The sequence below is a fragment of the Tamandua tetradactyla genome, chromosome 9 (genome assembly GCF_023851605.1).
Source record: "Tamandua tetradactyla isolate mTamTet1 chromosome 9, mTamTet1.pri, whole genome shotgun sequence".
Classification (NCBI taxonomy): domain Eukaryota; kingdom Metazoa; phylum Chordata; class Mammalia; order Pilosa; family Myrmecophagidae; genus Tamandua; species Tamandua tetradactyla.
This window is the reverse complement of record NC_135335.1, coordinates 54,289,408-54,308,929: the sequence shown is the minus strand read 5'-3', so window position 1 is coordinate 54,308,929 and position 19,522 is coordinate 54,289,408.

Genomic DNA, 19,522 nt, shown 5'->3' with positions numbered 1-19,522 from the left:
CTGCAGTCCAAAGGGCATGTGGGCAGTGAGGGCAGCTCAACCCAGCCAAATCCGTGTCCAGTTGCAGGGGGGCAGCTGGTCGTCCATTGCTGGCAAAGGACAGGGAGCTCCCGAGAGGCACAGGGCTTGCTCATACTAGATTGTCGCAAGCCTCAGTTTCTAATCACTACAAGCTTCGCTAGCTCCCTGGGTGAGAATCTTGTCTCTAAGCTCCAGCCCTCTCAGGATGCTCTGCACTCCTTGGAGCCAAGGGGAAGTGCTCCATTTACAGAAAGAGTTTCTGCATCCCATCGGGCTACTCCTGCATCGGAACTCCAAGTGGAACCAAGCCAGAGCTGTGTGCAGGAGCTAATGCGAGCTGCCTTCACCGAGAGAAGGAAGGCTCTAGGAAGTGCCTTAATGTAATAACCTGCTTCTGCTGCAGTGGGTCCTCCAGGTGAGACTGGACAGTGGGGCCAGGGATGGGCTGGCAGCTCCGCAGCTGTGCAGCTGCCCAGTTCCAAAGGGTGGCGGCCCCAAGCTGGAAAGTGGAAGGGAAATGAAGAACGCTGAATGTTTGGTAAGAAAGAGAGAGAGAAATAAATACTCATAGTCTCAGGTTTTTGTGCATATACACGTACACATAGGTAATTCTATTTAAGATTTTTTTTTTTACTTTGTTCCTAGAGTAATGGCCAAAGACCGGCAGTTCTCTCTCTTTTTTTTAACTGCAATTTTATTGAGATATATTCATTCCCATACCATATAATCATCCAAAGTGTGTAATCAGTTCATAGTGTCATCACGCAGTTGTGCATCCATCACCACAAAAAAATGGCAGTGTTTTATGTCAACTGGCCTTCCATCCTGCTGCCCAGCGATGCAATGATTCACTTTTACTTTTACTGGCTTTTATTTCATTGGGGATGAGAACTCAAAGATGAAGGAAGGCCATCGGATAGCACAGAGCCACGTCTGGGGGCCTCAAGTTTCCTCTCGCTTTCGGGAGCAGGAGCAGGGTGTCAAGGCCGAGCAGAGTTGAGGTCTCCCTGCAGGCACAGGATGCAGCAGAGAGATTTGGAAAGTGTCCCATCTCCATCGCTTGGGCTGGGCCCCAAGCGGTCCCATGCACAGAAACTGAGACTTGTCATTTTTCAGGCACAGGAAAAGAACCATGCAGGCTCAGCTTCTCTCCGGAGTGTGGACCACCCTGGCTACCCTGGGGTGGAGGTGGGGGCTCTGCCACCTCCCTTTGGTGTGCAGAGTAGGGTGAGCTTGTTAGCTGGCCTGAGGCACACTCCTGCTCCTCCAGTCAGCCCTGGGAACCCGGGAAGCTTCGCTCCTCATTCAGGGGCTGGGGCCGAAAATCCTGTTTCAGGCTGTGTCGCTACCTCCAGGGGATGGGAGACTCTGAGAGGGGAGAAAGCAGGTGGGTCCCTGCGGGGACAGGACAGCTGAGCACTGGGGAGTCTGGGCGGGAGGTGCAGGTGCTTGGGCTTCGGGGAGCGCAGGTTTGGCACTAGGTCAGGTTTTATGGCTTGTGTCAGGCGAGCTCCTTGGCAACCCAGGTCAGTGTCATCTTTACAGTATCTTCATGGCAGGGGCCTCACCCCCCCACCCCCCCACCAGCCTGGGGAAGGCAGGGGAAATACCCTGAACAGAGGCACATGGTGAAATGCCAGCAGATGCGCTTTGTTCTGCTTCCTTTTAGAGTCTTTGCCAGTTGAGGAGTCCAGCCCCCGAGGCAGGACAGTTTTTTCCTCTGCAGGGAGTGTCCATCCAGGCACCTTCCTGGGCCCCTGTTCCACCAACTGCTCCCTCCGTTTCCCAAGTCTTGCTCTGTCCACCACAGAGGGCAGGAGCACGGCAGCTCCGCCTGCAAACCCACTGCCTCATGCTCTCTGAAGGCTCAGCTCCCTGATGGAGCTTCCAGGAATGCAAATTGCTTCCTGCAGACAGGGCAGCATGCAAGATGTAAGAGCCAGATTGCAATTTTCTAATGGGCTGTGGAAGCTGCAAAATGGCCTAATCCCTTCCTAAATATTAAGAATTAGACAGTGAACGCTCCTACCTCCTGGCTAGGCATGTGTAGCCTGGCAGGCAGAGAGTGACCTAGTCAGGGAAGATGCCCCACTACCCCACAGGACAGTGAGCAGGCACAACAGCAGTGGTGGCTCTCGACCGGACTCCGGCCTGCTCAGCTCCACCAGATCAACCTTGGGTGCAGGGCGCCAGCCACACAGCTGCGCCTGACCCTGAGGCCATGGCAGGCAGCGGGTTAAAGAGGTGGACACAGGAGGTACTGGACAGCAGATCGGGGGCCTGGACCTCAGAAAGACCAATAAGGGGACGTACAGGGGACCTGTCCAGTCTCTGCTGGAGCAGCACAAGCCACCTCTGAAGTGGTGTGATGTCCTCAGAGCAGAGTGGCCTGTGCTCTCTCAGGGAGGAGGAGGGGGAGCAGGGGAGCATGATGTGATGGTGGGGGAGGGGAGGAGGTGGGGGAGCAGGGGAGCACCATGGGATAGTAGGGGAGCAAAGGAGGGATGCCTGCACTCTCTCAGGGAGGAGGAGGAGGAGCAGCAGGAGGATAGTGGGAGGGGAAGGAGGAGGGATGCTGGCTTCTCTCATAGGGATGGGGATGAGCAGGGGGAGCACCATGAAGAGACTGTGACACAGGCTACGGAACACACTGAGGGGCCAATAGAGTCTTCTGGGGATGGCAGCCAAGGACAGACAGACCCAGAACCTTCCCTGGTGCTGGAGGCACCCCAGCAAGTCCTGCCAAGCAGGTGGATCAGGCTGCTCTTGGTGTACTGGCTGGGATTTGAACCCTGGCTATGCCGCCCTGGCTGTGATCTTTGGCAGGTGGCAAAGTTGCTCTGCTCCTCCATAGTCTCATCTGAAATTTGGGGTGCTTAAGAGCGCCCCCACAATAGCCCTGTGAAGTTTGGTTCAGGGATTGCTGGGTAATGGTGGGGGGAATGCCTGGGGCAGCCAGTAAGCAGCATTAGCTTGTCTTCTGCTGTTACTCAGCCACTGTGGTCCTGTTACTGCAGCCACAATCAGGGAAATTCATGGGAGGAGTTGCAGCCACACCCAATGAATTAAAAGAAAAAGATGTGTCTGCTTCAGTGCTTTCCAAACCTGTCTGCACATCAGAATCTCCCAGAACTATTCTTGGAGACTCCAAAGCCCAGGCCCTCTCCACACCAGTGAAATCATGGTCTCTGGGTTTGGAGCTCAGATACAAGTGTCTTTTGAAGGTGGCTTCAACGGTCAGATGGGTTTATGGACAACTGTTCTAGATGCAGAGAAAAGAGCCAGACGGTGTTAGTCGTCAGGGTTTATTAAAAATGGATGCTCTGGGTTTTTTTTTTTTTCTAGTAACCTGGAACATTCTAAGTCTAATTTTCAACGTTTGTTAGGACACTGGACACAACAAGGGGATGGCCAGACTCTACTCCCTGCACACAGCTAAGAAGATTAAACCAGAGGAAGTTGCCTGGCTGTTTTGGTTTCCTAAATTGAGGAAGCAAATACCATAAAATGAGTCAGGTTAAACTTCGGGAATTTATTCACTCATGCTTTTGAGGCTGTGACAGTGTTCAAATCAAGACATTATCAAGGTGCTGCTTTCTCCCCAAAGACTGTGACATTCTAGGTTTGGCTGCTCGTGATCCTTGGCTCCTCTGTCACACGACTAGGCACATGGCGGCATCTGCTGGTCTCTTCTTTCTCTCCCAGGTTCCATTTTAGCTTCTTGCTTCCTGTGGCTTTCTCTCTCTTATGTCTAAATTCATTCTACTTATAAAGGACTCCAATAAAAGTACTGAAACCCATCCTGATTGAGGTGGGTCATACCTTAACCGAAGTAGCGTCACCAAAATGTCTTTCTTATGATGTGTTCAAATACACAGGAATAGATTAGATTTAAGAACATGTTTTTCTGGGTATACACAGCTTCCAGCGACCAGAGCCATATTACATTATTTTAATGCAGAAAGAGCAATTTTGTTCTCATCCCTCTCAATGCCTCTCCCCAACCCTGCTCCATCAAGCCTGGTTCTGGGGTCATTTGTTCTAGCTGGATCCAAGAATCACAGAATTTACTCTGACTTTTACCTTTCCACCAGTATTTCAAGCTCCCTTTGATAAAAGGAGACTGAAAAAAAAGAACAAATTACTTTAAAATGGATTTACCAAGGCTCACTGAGGGGATGGATGTAATTGCACATTAATTCCATGTGCCCCCCAGGGGGAATTTGTCACCTGTGGCAGCAAGGCTGAGCTGTGCTCCCACCAATTTAACCCTTCTGACCTGCCACTTTCCCTGTGGCTTCTTCTAAAGGGCAGTGTCTCCATGTCAAGGCTGATTGATTCCCTCTGTGGTGTTGTTACATTTCTAGCCATCTAATCTTCTCTCTTTTGTACTGGCACATTTCTGAAATTTAGATGTATCTATTTTGGATGTCTTGTGAGAAATTATCCCTGTCAACGTTGTTTGAAAGAGTTTGGGAGTAGGAGTTTAAAAATTACTGGCGGCTGCAGTACCCTGCATGCCTTCAGGTGCAGGCTGTGAAAATTTCCAGGCTCAGGGTCAGGTTGTGACACAGACACAACATGGCACAGACTCACCCAGCTTTCTCTTGGCATGAAATTGGCACAGATCAGGTTTTCACAATTTTACTTGTTTTTATTGCCCAGCATTTGTATCTGCAAATATTTTAGGATTAGGTTTATTTTAATGTTTTTTTGATCCCCACCCCCCAACAACCCCAGCTTCTTTTTCTTTTTATCTTAAAAGTACATATGTGGATTGTCCCTTAAATTTGTGGAGCCTTATGCCCAGAATTTTATCTTGCTTACTGCTTAGGCTAAAGCTGTTATGTATAGGCACTGTGGGAAGAAATTATTTCTTCCTAACCCTTTTATTCTGTAGTAAATGTGAGAGTAAAGCGCTTTTATTCCTTCCCCTCAACATTCCTCTTCTTTTGCTTTATTGCACAATTGAAATTACTACTGATTTTATCCAAATTTTTATTTCATGAGCATCAGACATGCCTCGGCTGGATATGCATCTGCTTGGGTTTACTCTTCTCGTGCCCACAGCTTCAGACGTTGTGAGGTGCAATGACGACCCTCTCAGGGGACATGAGGGTCTCTCATTTCCCTTCTTGGTTGGTACTTTAATCAAATGCCAGTTGTGCCCTTCATTTCTTGGGTCTACCTCTTTCTGCCATAGACTTAGAGACCACATAGTTCATCATATCCCAGAAAAGCAGCAAGTCATTATTACAAAATGAAATCTCTATGCCGTGGCTTGGAGCTATGCACCCTGGCAAAACATGTTCTTAAATTAGTCCATTCTTGTAGGTGTGGGCCCATTGTAAGTAAGATCTCTTTAAGATGTTGCTTCAGTTAAGATGTGGCCCAATTGAGTCATATTGTGCTTTTAAAAAATATTTTTATTGAGATATCTTTATGCACATACAGTCCATCCAAAGCAAACAATCAGTGGCTCACAATATTCATCACCATGATCAATTTTAGAACATTAGCATCACTCCAGAAAAAGAAATAAAAACAAAAAAGAAAAAACTCATATATCCCATACCCCTTACCCCTCCCATACATTGACCACTAGTATTTCAATATACCCATTTTTTTACCTCATATCTCCCCATATTATTTATTTTTTCCTTATTTTTTTACTCATCTGTCCATACATTGGATAAAGAGAGCATCAGATACAAAATTTTCACCATAATACAGTCTGTGGTAGTTAGATTCAGTTGTCAAATTGGCCAGGTGAAGGTACCTAGTTCTGTTGCTATGGATATGAGCCAATGGTACGTGAACCTTATCTGCTGCTGATTTACATCTGCAGTTGGCTAGGAGGCGTGCCTGCTGCAATGAATGATGTTTGATTCAATTGGCTGGTGCTTAAATGAGAGACTCAACATAGCACAGCCCAAGCAGCTCAACATACCTCATCTCAGCACTCACAGCTCAGCCCAGGCCTTTGGAGATGCAGAAAGAAATAACTCCGGGGAAAGTTGTTGGAACCCAGAGGCCTGTAAAGAAGGCCAGCAGAGATCATCCTGTGCCTTCCCACATAAGAAAGGATCTCAGTTGAAAGTTAGCTGCCTTTCCTCTAAAGAACTAATGAAACCAATCCCCTTTTATTGAAAGCCAATCCATCTCTGGTGTGTTGCATTCTGGCAGCTAGCAAACTAGAACACAGTCACACTGTATATTTGTTAGGATTCTCTAGAGAAGCAGAATCAATGGGAAATATTCATAAATATAAAATTTATAAAAGTTTCTCACGTAACTGTGGGAACATAGAGTCCAAAATCTGTAGGGCAGGCTGTGAAGCTGATGACTGTAATGGAGGGTCTGGATGAACTCCACAGGACAGGCTCACCGGCCGAAGGAGGAAGAGAGCCTGTCTCTTCTGAATCCTTCTTAAAAGGCTTCCAGTGATTAGATTAAGCATCACTCATTAAAGAAGACACTCCCTTTGGCTGATTACAAATGGAATCAGCTGTGGATGTAGCCAACGTGATCATGATTTAATTCTATAAAATGTCCTCATAGCAAAAGACAGGCCAGAACTTGCCCAACCAAACAAACAGGTACCACCACCTGGCCAAGTTGACACATGAACCTGACCATGACACACTGGAAAAGCTATATCATTATATAATCATCTTGAAGCATTGAGTCCCCTGGAATACAGTTCAACAGTTTCAGGTAATTCCCTGTAGTTACTCCATTACACCATAAACTATAAAGGTTATCTACATAATGCGTAAGAGTAACATCCAGAGAAACCTTTCAACTCTGAAATCTTTCAGCAACTGAAAATTTATTTTGTCTCATTTCTCTCTTTCCCTTTTTGGTCAAGAAGTCTTTCTCAGTCCCATGATGCTGGGTCCCAGTTCATCTCTGGGATTTTTGTCCAACATTGCCAAGGAGATTTACATCCCTGGGAGCCATGTCCCATGTAGGGGGGAAGGGCAGTGAGTTCACCTGCTGAGTTGACTTAGAGAGAGAGGCCACATCAGAGCAACTAAAGAGGTTCTCTGGGGGTGACTCAGGCATAATTATAAGTTGGCTTAGCTTCTCCTTTGCAAGAATAAGTTTCATAGGCACTAACCCCAAGATTGAGGGCTCCGCCTATTGAATTGACCTAGCATAGGTCTCCAATGCCTATGAGAATATCAGGAATTGCCGAGATGGGGAAGTTGAATATTTCCTCCATTCTCTCCAGTCCCTCAAAAGAATTTGCAAATATTTTATGTTCTCTGTTAAAATTACTCTGGGGTGTATCAGGGCATCACACTAACCTGTACAAACCAACAAGGTCTCATGCTCTATTCACGATTCCATATAAGTATGGTGTTCTAATAAATTGACCATACAAGTTACATTGACTAATTGTTACACAAAATATAAATTTTGCACTAAATCAAGATCTCTCTCTTTGGTCACACAGGTGTTGAAGTTTTAAGATATAAACTATATCATCCTTTACTCTCCATTCAGAGTTACCTTAATCCTGTCCAGCTTTATTCATATCTCTAGTTGAAGTCTGATCACTTTTTTAACTTTTTAAGTAGTTGTTGTATGGGGTAATGCTGACTTTCATAGCTTCAGGGCTTTAACTCTGAGTCTCAGATGCTACATAAATACCCAAAGTTTCTGGGAATGACCAGGATATACACAAATAGTTCAGTATCTTAAAATTTAGATATAACTCCAGAATAGATGTGACTGCTATAAGAGCTTATAATCTAGAGCCCTTTACAATAGGCCCTAACCTGAAAACCCATGCTCTCGACTTCAATTCTTCAAGTTTATATATTATAGTTACTCCATATGACTGAGGAATGGTAATATTTATCTTTCTGTTTCTGACATTTCATTCACTGTCCACACTGGCCACAAGGTTCATTCACATAGTTGCATGCCTCACAACTTCATTCTTTCCTACAGCTGCTCAGTAGTCCATTGTATATGTACAACACAGTTCCCCCTTCCATTCCTCAGTCATTGTACCCTTGGGCAACCTCCATCCATTGCAAATTGGGAACACTGCTGCCATAAATACCAGTGTGCAAATGCCCATTCATGTCCTCACACTTAGTTCCTTCTGGTATATACTGAGCAACATGGTTATGGGATCATATGGCAAACCCACCTCTAGCCCCCTGTGGAACCACCACACTGCCCTCCAAGGGGCTGCACCTCTCAGTTTCCCTACAAACAGTGAATAGGTACACCTCTTTCTCCACATTTTCTCCAGTACTTGTTTCTCTCTGTTTATTTTTAAACAGTTTTATTCACATATCATACAATCCAACCTAAGTAAATAGACGTGCTTCCACCACCATAATCTATATGAAGACATTTCCTTTTCTCCCACAAAGAATCCATATCCCTTCTCAATGACCCCCATCTGTTGACATTTAGTTTTTGCATCATGCATTTATTACATTCAGTGGAGCACGTTACTGTTGACTATGGACCTTGGCTTGCATTGATTGTACTTTTCCCTGTATACCATCCATTTTCAACACTTCGCAATATTGACATTCATTTCTTCTCCCTCATGCAAAAATATCCTTATATTTGGACATTTAATCACCATCATTGTCCACTCTAGGCATTCCTAAGTTATGTCGTCTCTGTCTTTATCCTCTATCTTTCCTTCTGGTTTCATACATGCCCCCCAGCCCTTCTCCCTTAACCACACTCACGTTCAGCTTCATTCAGTGACTTATATTATTGTGTTACCATCAGGTAGTATTGTGCTATCCATTTCTAAATTTAAAAAATCAGTCCTGTTGTACATTCTGTCCACCTTGAATACTGGTGGTGCCATTTGACATTCCCACCAACAGTGGATAAGTGATCCTTGTTCTTCACATCCTCTGCAGCACTTTTTTTTTTCCTTTGATAATGGCCATTCTAGTGGGTTATATCTCATTGTGGTTTTGATTTGTATTTCCATCATAGCCTGTGAAGTTGAACATCATTTCATATGCCTTTTAGATATTCGTATTTCCTCTTCTGAAAATGCCTGTTCATGTCTTCTGCCCATTTTTTATTGGGTGATTTGTTTTTTTGTTGGTGAGTTGCAGAATCTCTTTATATATTCCTGATATTAAACCGTTATCTGATATGTGGTTTTCAAATATTGTCTCCAATTTTATAGGCTGCCTTCTTATTCTCGTGATGAAGACCTTTGCTGCACAACAGTGTTTAATTTTGAGGAGAACCTATTTATCTATTTTTTTCATAGCTTGTGCTTTGGGTGAAAATTCTAGGATACCAACTCCTATCACAAGATTTATATTTCCCTACACATTTTCTTCTAAAACTTTTATGGTCTTAGCTCTAATTTTTGTATAGGGTTTGAGCTGTGAATCCTCTTTCATTCTTTTGCATATGGATATTCAGTTCTCCAATTATTGAAGAGGCTTCTCTGTTCCAATTGGTTTGGCTTGACTATCTTATCAAAGATCAATTGTCCATAGATGAAAGTGTCTATTTCTGAACACTCAATTCAATTCCATTAGTTAGTATATCTATCTTTATACCAGCACCATGCTGTTTTTACCAATATAGCTTTGCAATATGTTTTAAAGTTAGGTAGTGTGAGATCTTATATTTCTTTTTCTTTCTCAAGATATTTTTAGCTATTCAGGGCACCCTGACCTTCTAAATAAATTTGATTATTGGTTTTTCAATTTCTGCAAAGTAAGTTATTGAGATTTTAATTGGTATTGCATTGAATCTATAAACCAATTTAAGTAAAATTGATATCTTAGCCATATTTAGTCTTCCAATCTGTGAACATGGTATGCCCTTCTATTTATTTAGGTCTTCCATGATTTGTTTTAGCAATTTCTTATAGTTTTCTGTGTATAGGTCTCTTGTATTATTAGTTAAATTTATTCCTAAATATTTTATTCTTTGGATTGCTATTTTAAAGAATTTTTTTCTTGATTTCCTCCTCAGATTGCCTATTATTAGTGTATAGAAATACTGTTGATTTTTGGATGTTGATCTTGTACCCTGCCACCTTGCTATATTCATTTCTTAGCTCTAGTATCTTTGCTGTAGATTTTTTGGGATTTATGACATATAATAACATGTCATCTACAGTGAGATGACATAATCTACAAACAGTAATTCTTCCTTTCCAAGTTGGATACCTTTTCTTCCTTTTTCTTCTCTAATTGCTCTGGCTTGAACTTCCAGCACAATGTTGAATATCAATGGTGGCAGTGGGCATCTTTATCTTGATCCTGATCTTAGAGGGATAGCTTTCTGTCTTTCCCCATTGAGGATGATATTGGCTATGAGGTTTTCATATATTTCCTTTATCAAGTTAAGGAACTTCCTTCTATTCCTATCCTTTGCATTGTTTTCATCAAGAAAGGATATTGAATTTTGTCAAATGCTTTTCTGTATCTATTGACATGATCATGTCATGCCATGTTTTTTTCTGCTTTGACATAGATATGGTGCACTACATTAATGATTTTCTTGTATTGATTTATTACATACTTGTAATAAATACCACTTGGTCATGGTGTACAATTATTTTAATGTGCTGCTGGATTTGATTTGCAAGTATTTTCTTGAGGATTTTTTGTCTGTATTCATTAAAAAGTTTGGTCTATAATTTTCTTTTCTTGTAGTATCTTTTTCTGCCTTAGGTGTTAGGGTGATGTTGGATTCATAGAATGAGTTAGGCAGCTTTCCATCCTCTTCAATGTTTTTGAAGAGTTTAAGCAGGATTGGTACTAATTCTTTCTTGAATGCTTGGTAGAATTCACATGTGAAGGCACCTGGTCTTGGACTTTTCTTTTTGGGAGCTTCTTGATGACTGATTCAATCTCTTTTGTGGTGGTTTATTGAGATTGTCTATTTCTTGTCAATTGTCTATTGTTGAGTCAATGTTAGTTGTTCATGGCTTTTTAAGAAGTTGTTCATTTCATCTATCTACATTGTCCAGTTTATTAGCATATAGCTGCTCATAGTATCCTCTTATTTCATCCTTTATTTCTGCAGACTTAGTGGTTATGTCCCCTCTCCCATTTCTGATTTTATTTGTTTACATCCTCTCTCACTCTCTTTTTTTGTCAGCCTAGCCAAAGGTCCATCAATTTTTTTGATTTCTCAAAAACCAACTTTTGGTTTTGTTGATTGTTTCTATTACTTTCAATATGAGAACAATTTCACTTAGTTTTGCTCTAATATTTGTTATTTATTTCCTTTTGTATGCTTTTAGGTTAATTTTTTGTTTTTTTCTTTAGTTCTTCCAGGGGAGCAGTTGATTTCTCAAATTTTTATCTTTCTACTTTTCTAATATAGGCATTTATAAGGCAATAAATTTCTCTCTCATCACTGCCTTTACCGCATTCCACAAATTTTTATATGTTGTGTTTTCATTTTTATTTGCCTCAAGATTTTACTGATTTCTCTTGTAATTTCTTCCTCGACCCACTAGTTGTTTAAGAGTGTTTTATTTAGCCTCCATAAATTGATGAATTTTCTGGACTTTTGTCTGTTATTGACTTACAATTAATTCCACCATAATACAAGAAAGTATTTTGTATAATTTCAATCTTTTCAATTTATTGAGGCTTGCTTTATGACAGCATATGATCTACTCTTAAGAATGATCCATGAGCACTTGAGAAAAATGTGTATCCTGCTGTCATGGGGTGTAATGTTCTGTAAATATCTGTTAGGTCTACTTCATTTATCATATTATTCAAAATCTCTGTTTCTTTTTTGATCCTCTGTCTAGATGTTCTAACTATTGATAACAGCAGGGAATTGAAGTCTTCAACTATTATTGTGGTGGTATCTACTTCTCCATTCAGTGTTCTCAGTGTTTGCTTCATGTATTTTGGAGCATTCTGGCTCGGTGCATAAATATTTATGAATGTTTTGTTGAATAGCTCCTTTTATTGATGCATAATGTTCTTCTTTGTCTCTTTTAATTGTTACATATTTGAAGTTTAATTTGTCAGATATTAGTATAACTACCCCTACTTTTTTAGGTTGTCACTTTCCAACCTTTCACTTTCAATCTGTTTTTGTCCTTGGGTTTAAAGTGAGTCTCCTGTAGACAGCATATAGATGCTGTCAGTCTATGTCTTTTGATTGGGGAGTTTAATCAATTAACACTAAATGTTATTACTCTAAAGGCAATACTCTCTTCTATCATTTTGTCTTTTGTATTTTATGTCTTGTCTTTTTTTTTCTTTTTCTCTTTTTACCTTTACTGATGATCTTCATTTCTACACTCTTTTCCAGATCTCTTTCTCCTGTTTTTCCCTATTTGCTTCTAGTACTCCTCTAAGTATTTCTTGTAGAGCTGGTGTCTTAGTCACAAAGTCTCTCAGTGACTGTTTGTCTAAAGTTATTTTAATATCCCCTTCATTTTTTTGTGTGTGTATGTTGTATGTTGGGGGGTCACATTTCATTCTTTTTCCATGTGACTATCCCATTATTGCAGCACCAGTTATTGATTTTGTTTGCATGTGGGGAATTGCATGAGCTGGGAATCAAACCCGTGCCTCCCACATGGCAGGCAAGAATTCTACCACTGAACTATGCTTACACCGCACCCCACCTCATTTTTAAAGGACGGTTTTGCTGGGTATAGAATTACTGGTTGGCAGTTTTTTTCTTTCAGTATCTTAACTATATTACTGTCTTCTTGCCTCCATGGTTTCTGCTGAGAACTCCACACATAGTTTTATCAAGCTTCCCTTGTATGTGATGGATTGCTTTTCTTTTTCTGCATTAAAAGTTCTCTCTTTGTATTTGACATTTGACAATCTGATTAGTAAGTGTCTTGGAGTAGTTCTATTTGGATCTATTCTGTTCAGGGTAGGCTGTACTTCTTGGATCTGTAATATTATGTCTTTCATAAGAGATGGAGAATTTTCAGTGATTATTTCCTCCATGGTCTTTCTGCTCCTTTTTCCTTCTCTTCTCCTTCTGGGACATCCATACCATGAACATGAATATTTATGTGTTTCATGTTGTCGTTCAATTCCCTGAGAACCTGCTCATATTTTTCCAATCTTTTCCCTATCTTTTATTTTGTGTTTAGGATTTCAGACGTCTCACCCTCTAGTCCACTAATTCTTTCTTCTGCCTCCTCAAATCCACTGTGATATGTGTCCATTATTTTTTCATTTTTTTTACTATGACTTTTATTTCTGTAAGTTATGTGATTTTTTCCAAACTTTCAGGTTCTTCTTTATGTTTGCCCAATGTCTTCTTTATATCCTTCATCTCTTTTGCCATGTATTCCCTCAACTCATTGATTTGATTTTTTAATGAAATTTCGCATGATTTTTGTATATCCAGAATTAGTTCTTTCAATTCCTGTTTCTCACTTGAAATATTGATTTGTTCCTTTGACTCTCAGGAGGAGAGAGTAGCCTATATCAAGTTTTCCTGAGGGTGAGATCCAGTAGGTTGTTAAACTTTCCTATGTAGCCTCTAGACCCTGCGCTTTTCCTATCCTGCATAGTATGTGGTGCTTATCTTCCCACAACTTCCCACAGTGTAAAGTGATGTGGTTTCTTTAATTTCAGCAGCCTCTCCCTACCAGTGTTGTGGTTGAGACAGAGGCTGACATAGAGGGTGGCTTTGGGTTGCTTCTATTTTCCAGGCCCTGGAGCCTGAATTTCCTGAAGGAGGGCTGCCACTTGAGCTGGGTCCCACCCCCTTTTCTTCAGGAAGATACAACCTTTAGGGAATTGTCCCCATCTACCTATTTACTTTGTCTCTCAGTCATGACTTAATTCTGCCCTTGCTTGGAGCAGTGCTGAAGCCTGAGAATGCAGTTCTACCTAATGAGCTGTTAAATAGCAAAAAGAAAACAAACAAACAAACAAACAAAAAAAGTCTTTTTAGAGCCGGACCCCAGTTCCTCAGGTTTGCCAATCAAGAGCTGGAATTGGTACATGGCTCAATGTGTTCTCAAGTTCTATGTGCCCCCTTTTCTTGATCCAGGCCTTTTCCAGTATTTTGTTCTGCCCAACTCAAAATCTCTCTCTCTCTCTTTTTTTACCACCTCTTCTCTGCCAGGGCCATAATTCCTGGTACCTTTAGTGCTTACTCCAGGCTTATCTGTGCTTGGGCGTATTTTCAGCAGTCCAAGTTTGTTCACTCATTCTGAAATTGGACAGTGGTTGAGCTAACTTCCTTGCTACTAATAAAGCATGTTTCCTTTGCCCTTGGAACCAGCCTGCTGTACTCATGGAGGAGGTGTACCAGCCTCTGATTCTTGGGGGACTTACAGTTCTGAGTGGGATCTTGGTTGTTCCATCCATTTCAGACTGGCATATACTCTGTCCAGTCACTGATGTCCCCCTGGTGGTTGTTCCATAGAGTTCCTAGCTATTTACTAGCTGCCCTGGGGGACAAACTAAATTCCACACTTCACCAAGCCACTATTTTGTCCCCTCATCTTCAGTTTGGACTTTAATCTGGATTACTGTAGCTCTTTATAAGCAGAGTGGAAGTCAGGCAGAAAAAAAAAAGCCTCAGGAAGGAACTGGAAGTTAATGGAACCCAGCACAGCCAGAAGAGGCCACCATATGCATTGCCATTCGATAGAAGACCCAAGGACTAAGTATCAACAGCAGCCAGCCCCCCAATACCACAGTCTTCTAAGGGAAAGCATCCCCTTATTCTGGGACTTTTCCTAGCCACAAAACCATGAGCTCATAAATTTCCATTGTTTAAGCCAACCCATTGCATGGTATTTGATTTAGTAGACAGGAAACTAAAATACACTATTATGAAATTGAAAAAAATAAAGGGAACCTCAGACGTAGAGCAGGAGTGGAGTGGGGCATGGTGGGGGGGGGAGCAATTTTCCTGTAACATGATGTGGCATCATGAAACCTTATAGATAAAACAACATGCCAGAGAGACACATAGCCATGCCATTTCAGTCAGTGGGAAGGAAAGGAAGTGTGACAGCTGCAATAAACAACGATGATGTTATTTCATTTCATTGCTTCAGCAATGCCCCTCTTTACCTCTCTCCAAGCAGCCTTCATCACTTTTAAACCATCACACCTCCAAATTCTGACCACAGTCTTTCTTTTTCTCCTGGGAATCTAGGAGGGGGCATGGCAGCACCAACTCCCTGAGCTCTAGGTCCCATGTAGAGGACTCTGTGGTCTCCTGTGGGGCATCCTTTCTGTGAACCCCAAAGCTGGTATCTCTACCCATGGTTTGAATAACAAGCACTTTTTTGCTTCTTTGCTATACTAACTCACTAGTTGATACTTGCAGGTCAGAGCCTTGTCTTCCCTCTGATTAGGCTCCCGTGGCGTCTGGCTACTTTTCCCCACCTTTGCTTCTCTTAGTGGTATTGGCTGATATGACTGGCAATGCAGCACTTGGTATTCCCATGAGTAAGTGGCAGGATGCTGGAACATGTTCTTTGTACCTCTAAGTTATCCTGACTGCATTTTATTCTCTCCTATTTGTTATGCATGAGATAAACATTTCTGATATGTAAATTTGTAAACTTAAAACACTTGTCAATGTTATCATGCTAATAAATCTATTTGAATATGATAGCCAGTTTACTGTGTACCCAGGAATTGCTTACTATATATTTACCATGCATCTACCACTAACATTTTAGATTTGTCAAAATATGATGACTTTGATGCTGGAGAAATGACACTATAAAAAATCCCCTCAAAATTTATTAGCTTAGATCAGACAGGGACTGTCAGAGCAGAAATGTTTACCTGAATGCAGCAAAGGGAGAGAGTTCAGAAGGAGGGTGGATTAATTTTCAATTAATCATGTAAATACAGGGAAGTAGAAACATGGATAATCCAAAGCCATGACTAATAATAATAAAAAGATTTTAATCTTTGGATTGAAACATTGTTTGGCATTTTGCACTGATGTGTTTCTCTTTGTTCTGTTTAGAGGGTCTTACTGACTTCTCTGTGAGTGGAGACTCTGCAGGTGGGAGGGTCTGGAGGAGGTGCCCTGAGGCTGTTGTAGCCTCGTGGTGCATTTAGATCCTTACTCAGAATCCTCTGAGCCTGGCCCTGTTCTCCCTTTGCACTTGGCCACTGGAATATTAGTAAATGGGATGCAGTCAAAATCTTGAAAAGTGTGCAAGGGGGCCTGCTTCCTTCCTCTTGTGCTATCATCATTAGAAGAACATGCTGGACTGACCCTGGTCCAGACTGAGAATAAGAGACTTGGAGCAGGGTCACCCCATCCAAGACAGTGGGGGACTGGTCAACCCACAGGCATGAAAGCTAAATAAATGTATGTTGCTGCACAAGTCCAGATTTTTGTGGTGGTTGTGCAGCATTTTTATGGCCAGAGGTGGCTGATAATGTTTACTCATAATGAGATTGTCCATTAAAAATAAGTTTGTGAGGCACAAACACTGCACAGTCCTCCTTTCCTTCCTTCCTTCTACCCATCCTTCCTTCCTCTCTCCCATCCACCCATCATCCAGCCATCTACCCATCCAACCATCCTTTTTTCCCCTTTCCTTTCTTCCAGTATATTAGTGTCTGCTGTGGACTAGATATCGTGTGAGTGTCTGGGTCAAATGATCAACATAATGTTTTTCCTGCCATAAGGATGTGCAAGCTGGTTGGATGGTGGGATCTGCGGAAGGCAGAGGCTTGATAAGAAAGAGAAGCAGCTGCACACTCAGGGATCAGAAAAGCCAGATATCCTCTCTATGCCACCTGTTGACAGTGGGGATTTGAGGAAATTGCTAATCCCTAAACCCCAATTTTCTTATCTGTAAACAACAATAATTAAACTAATCTTACAGGGCTTTTGTGAGAATTAAATGGAATGCTTTGCATTGGCCAGCCTTGGCCCTTGGAAAATGCTCCACATGTGGTTAATCTTTACAATAGATCATGGATGTGCTGATGAAGGAAGACACACAGGTCAAGTGCGGGCATTTGAGCATTTCTGTAGAAAAGAGACCAGGGTGCCTGGAGCCACTGAGGTTGAGGGGGTCTAGCTCTTTAAAAGTAAACGGTCCATCCTTCTCTGAGAATTGTGTCCCAAATCACCAAGTCCTCCAATGTTTCATTGCATGATACTAACTCTTTCCATGGCATATAGCACTGAACCTATGGATATATGCCTATGTGGGTAAATTCTATAATTGCTTATGAACTGTACATGTGATATTTTGTAACAAGAGTTCAGACCCAATAAGCATTTCCAAGTACTGTTATGTGGAACACAGTTATCCTTGGATACTACTAAGATCCAGCCCAGCTCTGCTTCACAATAGAAAGTAAAAATTAGCTTCAATAGAATGCCTGGCACATGCCAGATGTAATTGAAAAGGGGGATGAACACGAAGCAATCAACACATGAGCTGTATCTCTTGCATACTTCTGGTTTACCTACATATTTGAAGATCCTGCTCTGTTTTATACTTGCATTAATAATATCCTCAAAACATCTAGGTCTGGCATGCAGAAGACAGCAAAATACATTTTAGGGCTATTGATCTTTCTATCACTTTGCCAACTCTTCTTGGTTTGCTGTATGATGCGGGAGCATAGTCTGAAATTACTTGATAAAGATAAAGCTCATCTTTGTTCATTACACAATGAATCAACTCAATATGACAGACATTAATTCAATACTCAAACATTAGAGGGGGAAAGTTGCTAAGTAGGAGACAGAATTGACCATAGTCTGATTTCTGATCTCAAGGAACTGATTACCCAGAGAGTTTTCTGTCACAGGCCAGGTTTCCTAAGGGGATGATTCTAGGGTGGAGATGTGTGTACAGACAGCTAATTAGGCAGTGCTTTTAGGATTAGCCTTGTAGGGGAAGAAGTATTGGATAGAGGAACTGGATTGTTAGCTTATTAACAAAGGCCTCAGCAGATCCTGGGGGAACTTTGGGGCTGAGAAGTTTCTTTCAGGTTGTCCCCTTTTAGGGTTAGGGCTAGGTTCTAAACCACCTCATTGTCGAGTCATTGTCAGTCATTGTTCATGGGCTACCCCTGGAAATGGGACATGGCCTTGAATGAGGTGGCTCTCTTCAGTAAAAAGGAAATAAGTCCCAAAGGCTGACTCAGTTGAGAGTCGCCAGCATCTCAGGAATGAGATCCACAGCAAGGCACATAGTCCATTATGATACATGGAAGAGTATGGGAGTCTCAAGAGAAGCTCTAGGGAATCTCAAAACCAGAAAACAATTTCATAGATTTCCTAGGAAAGGCTTAATGAACAGTAGCTTCTGAGTGGGCCTGGACGCCTGGAAAATACTTTGCACATGTCATGTCCCAGGAGGATAGCAATCAGCTAGCGATATCAGAGTCATGCAAACACAGTGTGGACTTACAAAAGGGTAAATGGCCATTCAGTCTGGTTGGACAGTGGGGCTGGGAGGACAACTGGTGAGAAAGAAAGAGCTATAGAGCAGGTATAGAGCTCGGGTGAGGTTATGGAGAATGGGATAAGGAAGCCTCAGCCTTGGACTTCCTCCTCAAAACTATTGATCTGTCTCATTGCCTCAGAGTGGAGTGCTGTGAGCAAACCTGCACTTTCAATAAGCTCATAAATGAGTCTGGGGAGACAGAGAGGGGAGATCAGATAACTGGTTTTAGGAACCAGGTAAGAGGTATGCCTAATAAAATAGAGTTAGCCTGAACTGGAAAGATGGATGGAGGTGGAGCGGTGTTGGTGGGGCCTCAAATGGCAGACTCAGTGGTTTGGGTTTTATATGACCCTCAAAAGATGACCATTGACGATTTTTGAATTTGGAGTACTAGGGAAGGACATGACCCCAAATGGCATTGGACTGCCAGCACTTGTCAAGGTAAGCTGGCTCAACATTCAATAATGGATCACCTAAACACTTTTAAGCTGCTGTTAAGTGTCATGAAGGAATTATCATATCACAGACCTGGCTCTTGATAGCAGTGACATTTTATAAAGTGTTGCCACTGCATCTTCTTTGGTCATGAAGGATTATATACAAATATGTGTGGATTGCAAAGACATATTTCTGGTCTAAAGAGAAAGGTTTTCACACACAGGTGGAGTGACTGAGCATTGGTTTTATTTTGGAGATTGTATTGTTTTTCTACTTTGTGTATGGACAGAATATGATGAAACCCAATGAGACAGAAAGATGAGCTTTCTATTCATCTGTGGATTGATGCAGACAGTATCAATTACCACCATTAATTAGAGTTAATCAATTAAATCATTAATTATTTCTTGATTCACTGGCAATAAAAGTCCAACATGTGTATTTGCCAAATGATTTGCAATCTCATTGAAAATAGTAACTCAGCAATTGCAAACAAAGAAATTCCATTAATTTGTATTGCTTTTACTTACTAAAGCAGTTAATTACAAAGTGGGATAATTAGTCAGAAATTGACACTAATCAAAGAAGAAGCAGCAGTAAGAAAGGTACCCAGGGAAGGACATGAAAAAGTCATTGCCAAAA